Raw genomic sequence first — 16403 nt, 5'->3', positions numbered from 1 at the left:
GGGTAACCATCCCCCAGACACCCGGAAGGTGGTTTAGCTGAGCTTCACTACTTGTTTTGTAACTCTAGTGGATGTTTGTGTTTTTGTCTCCCCTGTATCTGGTGATAGCATCATTTGAGAAATTAACTGTGATGGTTAATTGTAGGTGTCAACGTGGCTGGGTTACGGTGTGCCCACATATGTGGTCAGACATTATTCTGGTGTTTTGGAAGAAGATTGACATTTAAATTGGTGGACTTTGAATAATGCAGACGACTCTCCCTAATGTAGGTGGGCCTCATCCTATCAGTTAAGGCCTGAGTGGAACAAAAGACTGGCTTCTCCTGAGCAAGACGAATTGTCCCAGCAGATGGCCTTTGGACTTGAACTGCACCATTAGCTCTTTGTGGGTCTCCAGCCTGCTGGCCCACCCTGCAGATTTTGGATTTGCCAGCCTCCCTAATCGTATGAGCCAATTCCTTAAAATAAATCTCTCTCTTTCTATATATATACACACACATATTGGTTCTGTTTCTCTGGAGAATCCTGACTCTCTCCCATTTCAGGGCATGAGGTTTGCTGGGGCAGCCGCTCACACCCTTAGCTCTAGGGGCAAGCACACGTCCCAGGTTTGACCCATTAACAGAAGCCAACCACTAGCCACACAGTGACTTATCCACAGAGCCATGAAACACAAGCCTGGCCAATGAGACCTAATTGTGGGACATTGGCTGGAACTATTCGAAAAGAGAAGCTCTCTTTCTGCTGCAGTTTCTAAAGCAGTAGGATGTAAGCCTGGAGCTGCCAATGGGGTGTCTTTACCACCACTCCAGAGAAGCTTTCTTGACGATGAAGTCAACGCAAAGAGGGGCAGAACCAATAAATGGGAACATAGAGAATGAGTACTAATGATGTCATTTGAACACCTAGATCCAGCCACACCTGAAACTAACTACCTCTGGACTTTTTAGTTACATGAAGCAATAAACTCACTGTTCTAAGATAGTTTGAATCGAGTTTCTATGACTTTTCAACCAAAGGAATCCTAATCGATCCAGTAACCCAAAGGCTTTTTTGCCTAATGTGTGTGGCCGAGTGGGTCAGCCCCATCAGGGTAAAGGTACACAGGGAGATGATAATGGAACACCCCTGGTTGTTTGATGATATATCCTGGGAGGTTGATGCTGTGTGCATGGTTAATTAAGGAGGCCTTGCAGTGTTGGAGCCCCCTGTGGTGCCCTGTTACATTGGTAGCCCCCAATGAATCATAGCTTCCGGTATTCATGTCCTGGTGTAGTCCTTTGCCATACCAGTGCTGCAGACTTATCCATGTGACTTGCTTTGGCCAGAGGGACATTAGCAAGTATCATGCAAGCAGAGGCTTAATAAGTACTTCTACGTTGGAGTTTGTCCCCTTGGAATGCTCCCATTTGGTACTCAGTAGCCATGTTGTGAGGAAGCCCAAGCCGGTGTGTGGAGAGGGCACGTGGAAGGGAACCATGGCAACCCTGCTATCAGCCAGTGACAACGAATACGACTGTGAGTGGGGCCATCTTGGGCATTGCGAGCCCTGGTGAAACCTCCACATGTCTGCAGCTGCGTGAGTAACCTCAGCTAACAGAAGGTCCGCCCAGTCAAGACTCCTGAGAGAAATAATCAATTTGGTTGTTTTAAACCACTAAGTTTGGGGATGATTTGTTATGCAGCAATAGATAACTAAACATCCTCCAAAGCGAGCGCTAACAAGAACATGAATGAGGATAAGTGACAAGAGCTCCACTGGGGTGGATGACCTGTGTCTCACCCTCAAGGGTCAATGGTTGGGAGAAATAGAGCTCTGGTTGTGTGTGTGTGTGTGTGTGTGTGTGTATACGCACGTGCTATAGCACCTAGGGACCTCCCATCTCATTATCTGAGATAGAAAAACGGCCCCTCCAAAGGCCAAGCCGTAGAAGGGGCTGGACACTATGATGTCTTCAAAGCCCCTAACATCTATTTTTGTGTTTTCGCGTTAAGTAAGAACAAATGAACAAACAAGCCCCAGGAATGGAGTTGATGAGGAACTGAGTTGACGAGGACTGTGAAGGGAGGATTTTGAGAATGGAAAGGAGAAATCTTAGGTTATTAAGTCTCTTAGCTAATAATGTTAATTTCTCAAACTTACAGAGCGCTTCCTAGGCGCCAAGCACGCGCTAAGTGCTTTGCGCACCTCCTCCCTTTCAATCCTCATCATGATTTCTCCGAGGAAGTTTCTGTTATTGCTCCAGTTGTACAGGTAGGTAAACTTGAAAGTTAAGTGATTTAGGTGGGGTTTCTCCCCGAATCAGACCCTAAGCTGAGATTGCAGCACCAGTGGTGAATAAAAATGGTGCTTCCAGAAGGCACCAGAAGGAAGTGGAGGTGGGGAGCCAGTAATGGGCAGCTGAGTGCCGTGGGCAACTGGGACCCAGTCCTCCTGGGGAACTCTGGGAGACCGTAGAACACACCTCAGAGGTGATTCACCCAGAGGCAAGGGAGCCGGGGGATTTGTTTTCTAACTCCTGACCTCGTTGGCTGAAGACTGCTCCGGGGACTCTCAGTTTCTTTGGCACCTCAGTCCTGCCCTGTGGAAAGTGGCATTTGCTCCTGCAGCCAGAGAAAGCCCTTAGGCTTCTCGCAGGTTCCTGCAAGTAAGCAGCTACCAGCTTGCCTGGGGATAGTGAGTGCCGGGTGCACACAAGCAGGACATCGGCGCATCTGCCACGTTAACTACTTGCCCAGGGTCACGGCCAGGGGCAGTGGTGAAGCTGCGATCTGAACCCAGTCGGCCTGACTCCAAGTGTGTGCCCTTCCTTGACCTCTCTGTGCCCCAGCGTCCCTCTCGGTGGAAAGGAGCAGACCTATGGACAGCACCTTTTCCTGACAACCCATTTGAAATGGTGTTAAAATAATTCATCCCAAGCAAGGCAAAGCCACAGCTTCCACGCCCTGAAAGAACCCCAACGAGTCTGTAAAATAAATCCTTCGTGACACATCCCTGAGCTGTTGCTGTTTTAGAAAAATGCTCCCAGCAGATGCCGACCTGCTGTTGCGGAGGCCCTCAGAGGCCGGTCTTGCCCTGGATCGGCTGCATCCACCCTGAGAGGGCGTGATGGACCCACGGCCAGGGGTGGGGAGTGAGATCAAAGGCCCTGTGCACTTTCTCACTTTTTGAGGGCTTGGTGAGCTGTGCCATTATAAATGCCTTTAGTGGCCACGGCAGGCCAAAGGCTCGAACACAGCGTGGTGTGTCCGTCCAGGCTGCCGGGACACGTTGCCTCTGCTCAGTTCAGATTTCCATTTTGGGTTGGGTCCCCAGCGTTGCCTCCATAGCCCCAAGACAGGAAAAAAGGCTAGGAGGCGGGCAGCGTGAAGAGCAGCATGTAGCCACCGAAGGAGGGGAAGGAGGCAGTGCGGTGATGGCGCGGCGAGTATGCCAGCGGGGCTCTGGTGTTTGCCGGAGAAAACCTTGGGCTCAGGAAAGCACGAACCCCATGGAGGCAGAGGAGATTAACCTCGCTCCTCTGGAGAGAACCTTGCAAAGCCGGCCTCAGGCTATAAGCGATCCTGAAACTGCCTGGGAGCGCTGGGCCCCAGTGGGCTGGGCTTGAGAATGGAGAATCGCTCGCTGTTCAGCGGTGGAGAGCTTGAGCCAGGCAGCCTCGGGGACACTCAGGGCCTGAAGAGTGGCAGGACCTCGATGATGCTGGCAGGGCCCGCGGAGAGCATGTAACCCAACTTTGATTCTCAGAAACTGAGACTCAGCTGCCCGACCCACGGGTGCTTGGGGCTGGGAATTCGAAGCGGCGGGCAGAGAGGGCCAGGCTGGGCAGAAGGCAGGTGTGGCTTCTACCCCCATCCTTCTCCAGAAAATAACTCGGCCGTATTTTTTCTGTGTCTGCTTTCCCTCCTGCCTCGAAGCCGTCCGTTTCCATAGTGCATGAATTTCCGAGCAGGTAGGGAATGCCCCACCCATCTCTCAGGAAATACACGTTCTTTGAACCCGTCTCATCAGTATGATGAAGAAACAGAGAGCAGATCTAATCTATTGGTGAGTTTTTCTAATTACCAGATTGATTTACTAGGGAAGTCTCCCCAGGAATTTGAGTTCCTTGCAAGGTCTTGCAAGCTGTAAACGTGCTCTCTGAAAAAAGCCCGGCCAAATCCACACAGATATGGGGGAACCGGGTCCCTCTAATCAGGGCACAGAGTTTATTTGTTTTCTAATGGAATCTGAATAGAATTTAACGCACAGCTATTTTGCTCCCCTTTGAACAGCAGTCATGTGGGCCTGGTTCCTTTTCGGCCAATTTAGTCAACTTGGATGATTTTAATTATAACAGTCACGAGCACCAGAAATTCCTGCCTCTGACAGCTTCCCGACCTGGTCCATTGACTCTCATTTAAAAACAAGTTCTCCCAGAACAGAGGTCTCCGAGGGCGCAGGTACGCGTCGGGGGAGGGGGCCGGGGACTGTGCCCTAGGGCACAGGCAGAGAAGAACCTCATCTTCCATTTTGAGACCCATTAGTCCTGATTACAAGGTTTAAAGGAGCAGCGGCCCCTCACGGGAAGCGCTGGCGAAACACGTGGACGTGTAGGAAAACCGCCCCAGCTCTCAAGCTCCCTGGCCCTGCCATCCTTTCCTCAGGAACTTGGCCTTGGTCCCACGCTTCTTAAACTTGAACATGCACACGAAGCCCCTGGGGATCTTGCCCACGTATAGATTCTGACTCAGTTGGCTTGGGGTGAGGCCTGAGATTCTGCATTTTCAACGAGCAAGTCACTGCTGCTGGTCCACGGACCATATTTTGAGAGGCAAAGCTTTGGCTGGCGTATCCGTTTCTGGGGGCGGTCCGGAATTTAGAAGGGGGCAGTTGCCTGGAATGCACTCAGGAAGGGCAGGTGCGGTGGTGACTAGGATTGGGTACGGGGAGACACATGGAAGGGAGCCTTTGGTGCAGTCACAGTACCTCCTTGGGGCTGCTGCAGCACCAGAGACACCCCCCACTCCCGTGCCCTGGCACCCCTCAACACATTCCCCATCAAGGTGGTTGCCTGAGCCCTCAAGGCAACGCCAGTGGCCTTGGCTGACCGTCACGGAGCAGTCAACCATGTGCGTGAAGGTCTGATGATTGGGCTGGTTGAGCAGGGGCGTCTGGGGGAGGTCAGGAGCTCTCTGGGGGCTGAGGGAGCCAGCCAAACCACTTTGGAGGCAGAGACAGTCCATTCTGGAAACCAATCTGTCCCCCAGCCCTCCCTGGGCTGGCAGAATGGATGCTGAATTAGCAAAGCGGAGGGAACACGGGAACACAATGTTCCCTGAGAGGTTGCAATCAAAAGGGTCCCAGCCCCCCACCCCCTGCTGAGAATTCTGTGAATTTATGATGTGTCGACAGTTTGAGCCCCAGCACATAGCAGTCTGATGGGCTACAATTAGGAGTCTGTGTTAAGCCCCTCCCGATTCCTCCATCATGTATTCATGGAATTTATGTGGTATCAGCAAAGTGAGCTATGTGCACATTTGGGGCAGGAATTTTAGAACTATGATGTAATCATCCCCAGAGAGGTGGCCACGAGAGGAGAAAAGTGTAACAGTAAAGATGAATTAAAAGTCCCAAGCCTATTTAGATCTGGATTCAAAACAATGTGTCATGATTATTTTTATGACATTTCTGAGACAACTGGAGACTTGAACACTGCGTATTTGACGGCATTGAGGAATTTTTGTTAATTTGGGGGTGTGATAATGGAATGATGGCTATGTTAAACAGAGAGCCCTTATCTTTAGTGATGTGTGCTAAAATATTGATGGATGAAATGATATGATGTCTGGGATTTGCTTTAAAATAACACAGGGACAGGAGAAGTGGATGAGAGTGTGAAAGAAGATTGATCGTGAATTAGTAACTGTTGGAGTTGGGCGATGGGTACATGGGGGTTTTCTCTATGATTCTATCTATTTTTGTATGTTTCAAGTTCTCCATATGAAAATGAAAAAAATTCTAACTCACATCATGCATTTTGCTGATATCACATAAATGCCGTGAATGCACGATGGTGGGTGGGGAGGTCTCCAAGTTTGTGGAAAGACACTGCTCTCGTCTTCCCTATGCTCTGGGCTGGAAAAGGGGAGAAAAATGTTAAGAACATGATAAGCCGATTCACCACACCTCAGTGATGTACTGCAAAGGAAACGAATGAGACTTCACTTTTGAAGACTGTCTGGGGAGAAAACACTAGTCTGTTCTGGAATATGTCTCCAGAGCTCTGAATTAGTTCATCCATCTTTCTCTGTGGGTCTCCTTCTGGATTTTCAGATGAATAGAATCTTGGGAGTCATCTTATTGATTTGTTTGACCCCTATCCCCACCCAAGGCTGGTAGACCTGCTGCCCCAAGCAGACTGCAAGACTGACTGAGCTTGAGAGTGTTAGAGGTGAGTCTCTGAATTGGGAAGGTGGGCTGCACCGTGTTCGTCATGGCCAAAGCAATCCAAGGTCAAAATTTTAATTTAGCCTCAAACTGAGTTGTCGAGGGGATGCTGAGGAAAGGGATCATCATGGGACTAGATGTGATGATCACGCGACTAGGCGGAGTAGAGCTAAGTGGGGTGGGAGCGGGGAAGAGGTATGGGTTTCAATCATTTTTGCTCGGGCTCGCCTAAGTTTCCAACAATGTCATAGTTAGCAAAAATCAACCTGCTTTGGTTTTAAGTATAACAACAGATAAACGTCACTGAGCGTTTGCTATGAATCTAACACTGCGCTACCACTTGATGAGCACCTCTGTAGTAGGTATTTATTCCCATTTTCCAGATGAAGAAACTGCGGCTTAGAGAACTTAAGCCATTGGCCAAGATATATAACTAGTAACATTCAGGGTCAGGGTCTGGACTAGGGTGAGGCAAGTGAAGACTCAGGGCACAAAATGTGAGGGTCAAGAGAGGGCTGGTCCTTAAATTCTGCACCCAGTCACCTTGCTTGCCTCAACCTAACTCTGGCCCTGGTCGGGATTCAAACCCAGGTCTCTACAACTTCTGCGTCTACACTCCTAAATGAGCGCCCAGGGATTTTTCTTCTCTAGCAAGGGATTGATTGGATGGGGTAGCTAGGGAATTATGATCGAGGGAGCAAAACTCTAACCTGGAATTGGTGGGATAAGAAGGGAGGACTGGAAAATCATCCCTTTGTACTCCACCACGACAGGCTCATCCCTGAACTTGACGTTTTAGGATCGCAGTTTTCATTGTAGGGCTTTGTTCTCTGTCTATGAAATTGCACCTTGCCTGTCCCATGAGTCTGGGTACCGGAAGCCTGAAATTTTTCCACCTGAGCCTTTGCAGCCCAGGGTCTCTGCAATAGAACTAGGCATAGACTTCTTTGAGGCCTTCACCTCAAACTTCTAGTAATCAGCCTCACTTGCACCACGATCAGTCCTGGTAGACAGGAACTTCCTTACTCTTTGGGGTTATTTTAATATTAGACAAAGACCTTTGCCAAAGTCTTTTGCCCTATACACTGCTGGTGGGGATGTAAATTGGTTCAACCCCTTTGGAAGGCTGTTTAGCAATATCTACTAAAGCTAGCCCTAAGCCAACCACCCAGCAATTCCACTTTCAGGTATGTGCACAGAATGTTCACAGCGGCTTTATTCATGATGGCCCCAGACTGGAAACCACCCAGATGTCTGTCAACACGAGGATGGGGAAATAGACTGTAGAATACTACACGGCACTGAAAAAGAAGGGCCAGGGATGAATCTCACAGTTTAAAAAAATGCTGAGCAAAGAAGCCAGATACAAGAGAGGTTAGAATGTGTGATTTACTCCATTAATATGAAATTCAAAACCAGGCAAAACTAATCTATGGTGATAAGAATCATAACAATGGTTACCTTCGGAGGTTTATTGATTGGGAATGGGCGCAAGGATGTTTTCTGGGCTGCTGGCAGTGCTGTAGCTCTTATTTCTTGCATTTAAAAAAAGGCATTACTTTTATCTCTTTTTCATTTGGCAGAATATCTAAACTGCCTCCCCAATAGCTCAAGGTTCTCGCTTGCAAACCACAGAGTCCACTCTGAATTGCTTAAGCAGAAAGGGATTTATTATGAGATACTAAGTAGCTAAAGAATCCCTAGGAAGTCCAGAGACCAGGCCTTGGATGCTTCAGATCCAGGGCAACGCAGACAGGACAACTTAGCAGGAAACACCCGACCACAGCAAACGAGGGTTGTAGCTGGAGCACCCCTGACCCCTCTGCCTACAGCTTAGCCCCTTTGACCCTCAGCAGCGGGTGCCAGAAGCTCTACGTCGGCTGTCCCAAACTGGATGCCTCTGCCACAATTCTCGCCAGAAGAGCTGATGTCTTTGTGTGAGACTGATGCCTCGTATCGCTCACATTTGCACCCAGATCTTACTGTGACTGATCGGTGGTACTCAAGTCATGTGCCTGACCCCTGACCATAGAGGATCCTGGGGGTTGTAGTTTTTAGCTTTTGGGCCCTATAATGGTGGAAGGGCATTAGAATGGGTGTAAAGTGAGCCACTCACACTTCTCTTTTGCCTTTTTCTTTTTCATGGGGAACTGGGGCAATCAGCATTAAGCAAGTGGTACGGCAAAGTCCTTGTCCCTAGTGGGGCGGCTGGATGCCCTTTCTCTATGGGTCTTGTCCACATTTAGCCCTGCACGACTCTCTCCCATGCCCTGAAGCGGGCCTTAGTTGGCTTCAGATGAATTCCCTCACATGGTTGGCTAGGAAAGACCAAAAGTCACTGATTTGGAAAACACAGCAGAACCACAGGCCAAATTTCACCCACAAGAGAGAAATAAGAATGACATCCAGGATACCTCAGGGGACTTTCTGTGAGTATGCTCTTGCCTTATTGCCTGAAAAATTCAGAGCATTTTTTAAAACTTAGAAACCATATTTGACAATCCCAGCTGATTTTTGCCAGTGCAATAAGATGGATAAATTGATACGATTAACGCGTTTCTTAGGGAATGGACTGTGTGTGTGTGGAACTATCTCAGGAAGCCTTTTGGGGTAGAAGCTGAGTTGGGTGGGAAAATTACTCTTCAAGAAAAGAGAGGGGAATCTAGCAGCATCTGAGGGGGAGCTGGTTTCAGGAATAAGGTAGTATGGAGAGAGACAACCAGACGGCACTGACCAGAGGCTGCGTGATGTAAAGTCATCAAGGACTTTACTGAACTCATGAATTCTTTGGTAAGAATGAATGGCTTGGGGATTCTAGGATTATGATTCTGAAGAAATAAAGGAAACTTGGCATCTGGTTTGTTTTGTTTTTTGGCACACCATGCAGCTTGTGGGATTTTAGTTCCCCAGCCAGGGATTGAACCTGGGCCCTCAGCAGTGAAAGAGCAGAGTCCTAACCACTGGACTGCCAGGGAATTCCTGCCATCTGTATTTTTAACAGACCCTCTTTATAATCATGATGCAGTTGGCTTAGGCTGACATGCTTCTAAGGTGACCCCAAGTGTTATTTACTTCCCCTCCAAGCAGGTTTTCAAGAGGACTCACCTCTCACATTTTGTTTAGGTCTTCCCAACCCTCCTCCCCACAGTAAAGCATTGCAGAGGGCTCTGCGGAAATCGATGTTTCCAGAAAACATGTGTGATATAAGAATGTTTGGGGCTGCAAGTAATAGGTTAGCAAACTAAATGTGGTTTAAATAATGAGAATGTCTAACAAGAAGTCTGGTTTCAGGGTTGGTTAATTCAGCTTTTTAGACAGGTCATTAAAAACTGAAGATCTTCCCATCCTTCTCCATCACCCTCAGAATATTGCATTTTAATCTTCAGCATGTCTACTCGTGATCACAAAATGGTTGCCACAGCTCCAGGAATCATATTCTTACCCAATCATGTCCAAGGCAGAGCATAAAGAGGAGATCATCATTACATACCTTTTTCAACCAAGGAGAAGCATCTGTCCCAGAAGTTGCCCAAAAGCCTCCCCTTCAGGTACTCTGGGGTTATATGGCCATGATCTAGCCACAAGGGAGCCTGGGGAAGTGAATATCTGGTAGTTTCAGTCTTTTAGGGTAGGAAGGCTTTGACAGGAACAGAGAAGTAGGAGAGAAAAAACTGTTGGAGAGTATCTGCCATGGCTACTACTTCTAGTAGCAATGAAGTGTCTTCAACGGTTTTTGATGTTTGTGTTTCCCTCTCTTCTTGAACAGAGCTACTGAACCACCCCTCTTCTTATGTAGGTTCAATATAGAGCAGAGAAAAGAGAATACCCAAAATATTAGGGAATTTGTGTTTCTCTGCTAACTGGCTGTGAGTTCTTTGATAAGTCACACCCTCACCTCCTGTTCTGTGAGGTCAAGACCTTTCCAGCTCTAGCCTTTAGCATCATGCCATCCCTTACAGCACTGAGGTTTCACAGCTGTGTGTCTACCTTCCGGGTTTTTTTGGGGGGGGGGGGCCAGTATCTTGATATCCAAATGTCAACTGTTACTTCTTCTGTTGTCTTTGTGCTTGCCATTTCCTCCTTCTACCTTTTTATTTCTAATTCTATTCTGGGCTGAGAAATCAGATAACCAAGTTTGTTAGGAATCTGTGTTGATTATGAGTCACTAAGCTCTGAATGGGGGACCAGGAAGTTTCCAGTGTTAGTGTAATGTCTGGAGTGGCTCAGAGGCGCAGAGACTTTTTTTTTGAGGAAGGAGGTAACCTATCTATCTATCTATAGGTCCCACATACCTCGGAGCAACTAAGCCCGTGCACCACAACTACTGAGCCTGCGTGCTGCAACTACTGAAGCCCACGCGCCTAGAGGCCGTGCTCCGCAACGAGAGAAGCCACCGCAATGAGAAGCCCGCGCACCGCAACGAAGAGTAGCCCCGGCTTGCCGCAACTAGAGGAAGCCTGCGCACGGCAATGAAGACCCAACACAGCCAAAAATAAATAAATAAATAAAATCTTTTTAGTTTGAAAATAATCAAACTTACAGAAAAGTTACAGAAACAGTATTGTAAATTGCTATATACACAAGTCATTAGGAGTCAACAATTCTTAACTTTTTACCTCATTTTCTTTTCTCCCCCCCATCTCTTTCTCTCCGTGTACACGCACACATACATACATACATGATTATCATTGCTATTGTTGCTACTATTATTACTGTTGTTATTATTGTTATGGCCGAACCACTTGAGAATACATTGCAGACATCATGATATATTTTTTTTTTTTTTAAATTTTATTTATTTTTTGGCTGTGTTGGGTCTTCGTTTCTGTGCGTGGGCTTTCTCTAGTTGCGATGAGCGGGGGCCACTCTTCATCGCGGTGCACGGGCCTCTCACTGTCGCGGCCTCTCTTGTGGAGCACAAGCTCCAGACGCGCAGGCTCAGTAGTTGTGGCTCACGGGCCTAGTTGCTCCGCGGCATGTGGGATCTTCCCAGACCAGGGCTCGAACCCGTGTCCCCTGCATTGGCAGGCAGACTCTCAACCACTGCGCCACCAGGGAAGCCCACATCATGATATTTTAATCCTAAATACTTCCACATGTACCTCCTAGGAACATGGGCATTCTCCTACGTAACCACAGTACAATGATCAAATTCAGGAAATCTGACATTGAGACAACTATTATTTACTATACAGGCCTTATTCAGATAGTGCTAATTTTCCCAGTGATGTGCTTTATAGCATTAGTTTTCTGATCCAGTGTCCAAATCAAAGTCCCATGTTGAATTGAATGAGACCTTTTATTTTTTTTATTATTATTTTTTAACATCTTTATTGGAGTATAATTGCTTTACAATGGTGTGTTAGTTTCTGCTGTATAACAAAGTTAAGAGACCTTTTAAAATCATTATTGAGTTGGGGGGGTCTGTCTTCTGAGAGCTGTGGGTGCCGGACAACTCATCTGCAGATACTGAGTTGTTCTCAGGGTGGACAGCTAGAGGGGTCTTTAAACTTTTCCGAAACTTCTTTCACTTATTTATCTCACTTGATCCTTAAAACAGGCCTGTGACGTAAGTAGGGCACAGGTTAGCATTTCCATTGTATGGATAAGGAAACAGAGCCTCAGAGGGTCACACGGTGGGTTCAAGCCAGGAGATCTGCGGTCTGGCCCCGGCTTTGTGCTAATCCCCGGACCTTTCCTCCACTCCCCAGCAGATTAGTGGGCAGATGAGAGTTTAGCCAGGCCTCACCCCTGTGGGAGTTGGCACTGGTGCAGATGACACCACCTGTCTCCCAGTTGGCTGTTGTGCCTCTGGTGCCAGGGACTAGGCAAGCAGAGGTCTAGAAGAATGCCAAGGTAGGCAAGTGGGGAGGGTCTTCCCTCTCCCCTAGTCCTGGCAAGCAGTGTTACTCAATGACATCTGAGTGCTACACTGGGGCAATGAGTGGCTCAGGGACCAGTTTTTCCATCCCCTGCAGAAGAGGCTGGCCCCGATGGCTTCGTGCTCCCTTCCTGCCACATGAATCCTGAATGCTGTGGCTGCCCCACCCATAGCCCTTTGGCCCTTACCATTTAATTCGCTCCCTGCCCTTCCAGTTGCCAGCGCCTCTGCATCTCTTTGTCCAAGGGCTTTTGCTGCGCCTACACACACAGTGAGAGAACTGATGCCGACCGTTGCCTGGGAGCAAGCCTCAACGGATGCAGTGTTACACTGCAAGGCGCAGCAAAAGCCCTTGGACAAAGAGATGCAGAGGGGCTGCATCACATGGGTGAACTCTGAGACACAGGTACAAAGTGTGGTCCTTGGACTGGTGCCAGCCTGGAAACTGTCTATCACTGGTTTGCAAAAAGAACCAAAATTGACAGTAAGCATTTGGAAACTTCTGCAGTAATTTCATAGAGTAGTTATGGGTTTCACAAGGTTTTTGTCAAGAAATTGGGGTTTGTATTTTGTATGTTTTTAAATTTTTCTAGTAATTCCTTTTTATTGTCTATTCAAAAGTATCAGGGGGAAAAAGTATCGGTCCATTGGAGATTAAAAAAAAAAACCCCAAACCCCGCAATCCTTCACCATAGGTAGTTTGAGAACTGTTGTCCACCATTTCCCAGCAGTGGGACTCAGTCCCGTTCCCGCCCCTCAGTAAGGCATGCTCTGTCGCTTATCTTCCCTTCCCTGTTTTGCCTCCCTACCACCTACAGTGCTTCCCGAGATAGTCCCCGAAATAAACTATTTACATGCAAATTCTTGTCTCAGGGTCTGCTCTGAGGGGGAACTCAGCCTAAGACAATGATTTCTATTCCTTTCCAATTTATTCTAGAACCCAGTGACATCCTGTGATTTTTCAAGTGTTTATACTTTAGGAGATGAAATGCCTAAAGTTTCTACTTGGAAATACCCTTTAAAAATACCTCAAGACTTTAACAGCCTTTAGACTCATTCAGGAGGCATTTTCTTTTCTTTTTAAATAATAAGAAAAATGTATTCTCTTCATTTTAAGAAGCCCAGTCAGTACTCAGGGTTGGGTAATTCAGTGGCTCAGCGATGTCACCAGTGACCCAGGTTTTCCATCAAGAGGCATTTTCTATCCCTCCCATGTCTTAATTCACTAAAATAAATGATTATGAGTGAGACTTCCTGGAAGGTGATCACCTGTACCGATCCACACCTTAATTTCCCAAAAACATCTAATTGCCTGCTGCCTTCTACTCCCTTTACCCTGCTTCGCCACCACAAAAGCCTCGAGCATTGCCTATACCTTGCATCTGTCTCCTCCGCCCTGGAGTTCTCGAGACCCTGGGAGAGACCAGGGCTGTGAAGCAGGATCATTTTCATTCTCAGTCTTCCAAATGCAGGGGATTTCAAAAGAGCTGATCACACATCAATGCAAAGAGCACCAGTTTTGGCTTTGTTCCCCGTCTGCTGTTCGTATATTTTATATTATGCATGGGCCGGGGGCGCCCACGGTGAGGCCTGCTGGTTATAACCACGATCAATCCATCCCAACCTATTTTTAGGACCTGCCAGCCATCAGGACAACTTCCATAACTATTGGTGTCTTCTTTTCCTTACGTAAAGATTGGTGAAAGGATGCAAAAATACTTAATGAAAGGGTCGGGCTGACCAAGTGACAGACTGGCTTAGGACTCGAGGTCCAGGCTGTCAGACGGCCATTAGCACCTTGATCTCCGAGCAGGGCAGGCAGACGGACTGGGCACCCGGACGTGGTTTTATCCCTGTCATTAGGATAGGGTGGGCTCTGGGTAAGCCTCACAGCTCTAGTGTAATGCAGAAGAGGTGTCAAAGGGGCCAACGAGACAATACTGGTTTGCCACTGTCTTTTCAGTCTAGAACTTTGCCCCTAACCACACCATAGTGACCGATACTCCCAAATGCTATAAGCGGTGGCCCAGGGCAATACCAGTGGTTCTGCAGGGCACATGTGCACAGCAGCATAATTACCTAACGGGAGCAGCAAAGGCCTACACTGTCACCTTTGAACTTGGGGTGCCTGATAATATAAAGGATGGCCAGGTACATTTGCATTTCAGGTAAATAATATTTGTCAGTGTAAGTATATCCCAAACTGTGCATGGGGGTATACTTATACTAAAAAAGAAGATTGATTGCCTATCTGAAATGCAAATGTAACTGGCCATCCTGTATTTTTTTTTTTTTTCTGGTACGCGGGCCTCCCACCACTGCGGCCTCTCCCGTTGCGGAGCACAGGCTCCGGACGCGCAGGCTCAGCGGCCATGGCTCACGGGCCCAGCCGCTCCGCGGCATGTGGGATCTTCCCGGACCGGGGCACGAACCCGTGTCCCCTGCATCGGCAGGTGGCCTCTCAACCACTGCGCCACCAGGGAAGCCCATCATCCTGTATTTTTATTTGCTAAATCTGGCAGCCTTACCCTCGATCCCCGTTACCATTTCTGCACGCCCCTCCCCGCAGCTTCTACTGGTTTTGCTCCCAATGGGCTGCACCTCTGATTCTTCTCGGCAGGCCTGCTCTTGGGCTGCTGGAACCTCTTTGCCTACCAAGGTGGAGGGTGGAAGTGCCTGGGAGTTTACATCCCCCATCCCACCCCACGGCGGTCCTTAGCCAACCACCAATGATTGCGCGGCGCGGGAGTGGGAGAGGCTAGCTCCGGTGCCCTGGGTCCAGCAGGGTCAGGCTGAAGCTCCCCTCTGCAGAGCTGGGCCCAAGAGTACGCATGAGCACATGACTGGCTTCCTCTCCTTCCCTGTCCTGCTTCCCCACCCCCTTACCAGTGTCTCCCGGGAGCACTTCCTTCAGAAGTCGCTTGCACCGGAATCCTCAGCTCAAGGTCTGCTTTGGGGGAACTCTGTCTGAGACAACTAAGCAAGGGAGGGGATTTCAGGGGAGTGGGGAGGCTGACGGTGAGTTTTCAAGAGGGAAGGGAAGGGCAATGGGGAAGGTTTCCAGGGAGAAAAGCCCTCCGCTGTATGCGTCCTTTATATTATGGGAGAGGGAGCCGGTGAAATTAAGCCACCCTGATTCCTGATTCCTTCCCGGCTGGGCTGGAGCCGAAGGGTTGACAGCCAGTTGGCCTCCTGAGAGGGGGATGGGCACCTACATCCTTCCAGGGAACCCACTACCATCAGTGATGCTCTAAAGTGTAAACTCGTATTGAGGGTCTATCAGCTAGATACCAGCCGTCACTCTCCAAGACTGCTCGGCTCAGCTTGGCCGTTGGTAGGACTTGCAAGCGCTTAGCAAGCTGCCTGCCAGGTAGAAGGTACCCTGGATATGCAGGAAGAACGAATGACTAAATGGAGTGACCCCCCGCATCCTTACAGCCATGGGCCATGCTTCCCCAAGGCCTACCTGGTTGGATCCAGTCTCTTAAAAATGCTGCAAATGTGCCGAAGACATAGGATGTTTAACAAGCCTTCAGATTCTTTTTTTAATTGAAGTATAGTTGATTGACAATGTTGTGTTCATTTCTGCTGTCCAGCAAAGTGACTCAGTTATACACATATAGACATTCTTTTTTATATTCTTTTCCATTATGGTTTATCCCAGGATATTGAATATAGTTCCCTGTGCTATACAGTAGGACCTCGTTGTTTATCCATTCTATATGTAGTAACAAGCCTTTAGATCCTTTTTTTTAAAAAGATTTATCTATTATTATTTATTTACTTACTTTCTTTTTGGCTGCGTCGGGTCTTAGTTGTGGCACACGGGATCGTTGAGGCATGCAGGATCTTTCGTTGCGGCACTTGGGCTCTTTGTTGTAGCGAGCGGGCTTCTCTCTAGTTGTGGCCTGCGCGTTTTCTGGGTTTTCTCTTCTCTAGCTGTGGTGCGCAGGCTCCAGAGCGTGTGGGCTCTGTAGTCTGCGGCACGCGGGCTCTAGTTGAGGTGTGTGAGCTCAGTGGTTGTGGCGCGCGGGCTTACTGGCCCCGTGGCATGTGGGATCTTGGTTCCCCGACCAGGGATCGAGCCCACGT

This window comes from Leucopleurus acutus, assembly GCF_964270905.1.
Source record: "Leucopleurus acutus genome assembly, chromosome: X".
Taxonomy (NCBI): domain Eukaryota; kingdom Metazoa; phylum Chordata; class Mammalia; order Artiodactyla; family Delphinidae; genus Leucopleurus; species Leucopleurus acutus.
The sequence above is the reverse complement of the archived record's forward strand: the minus strand, read 5'-3'. Positions refer to the sequence as shown.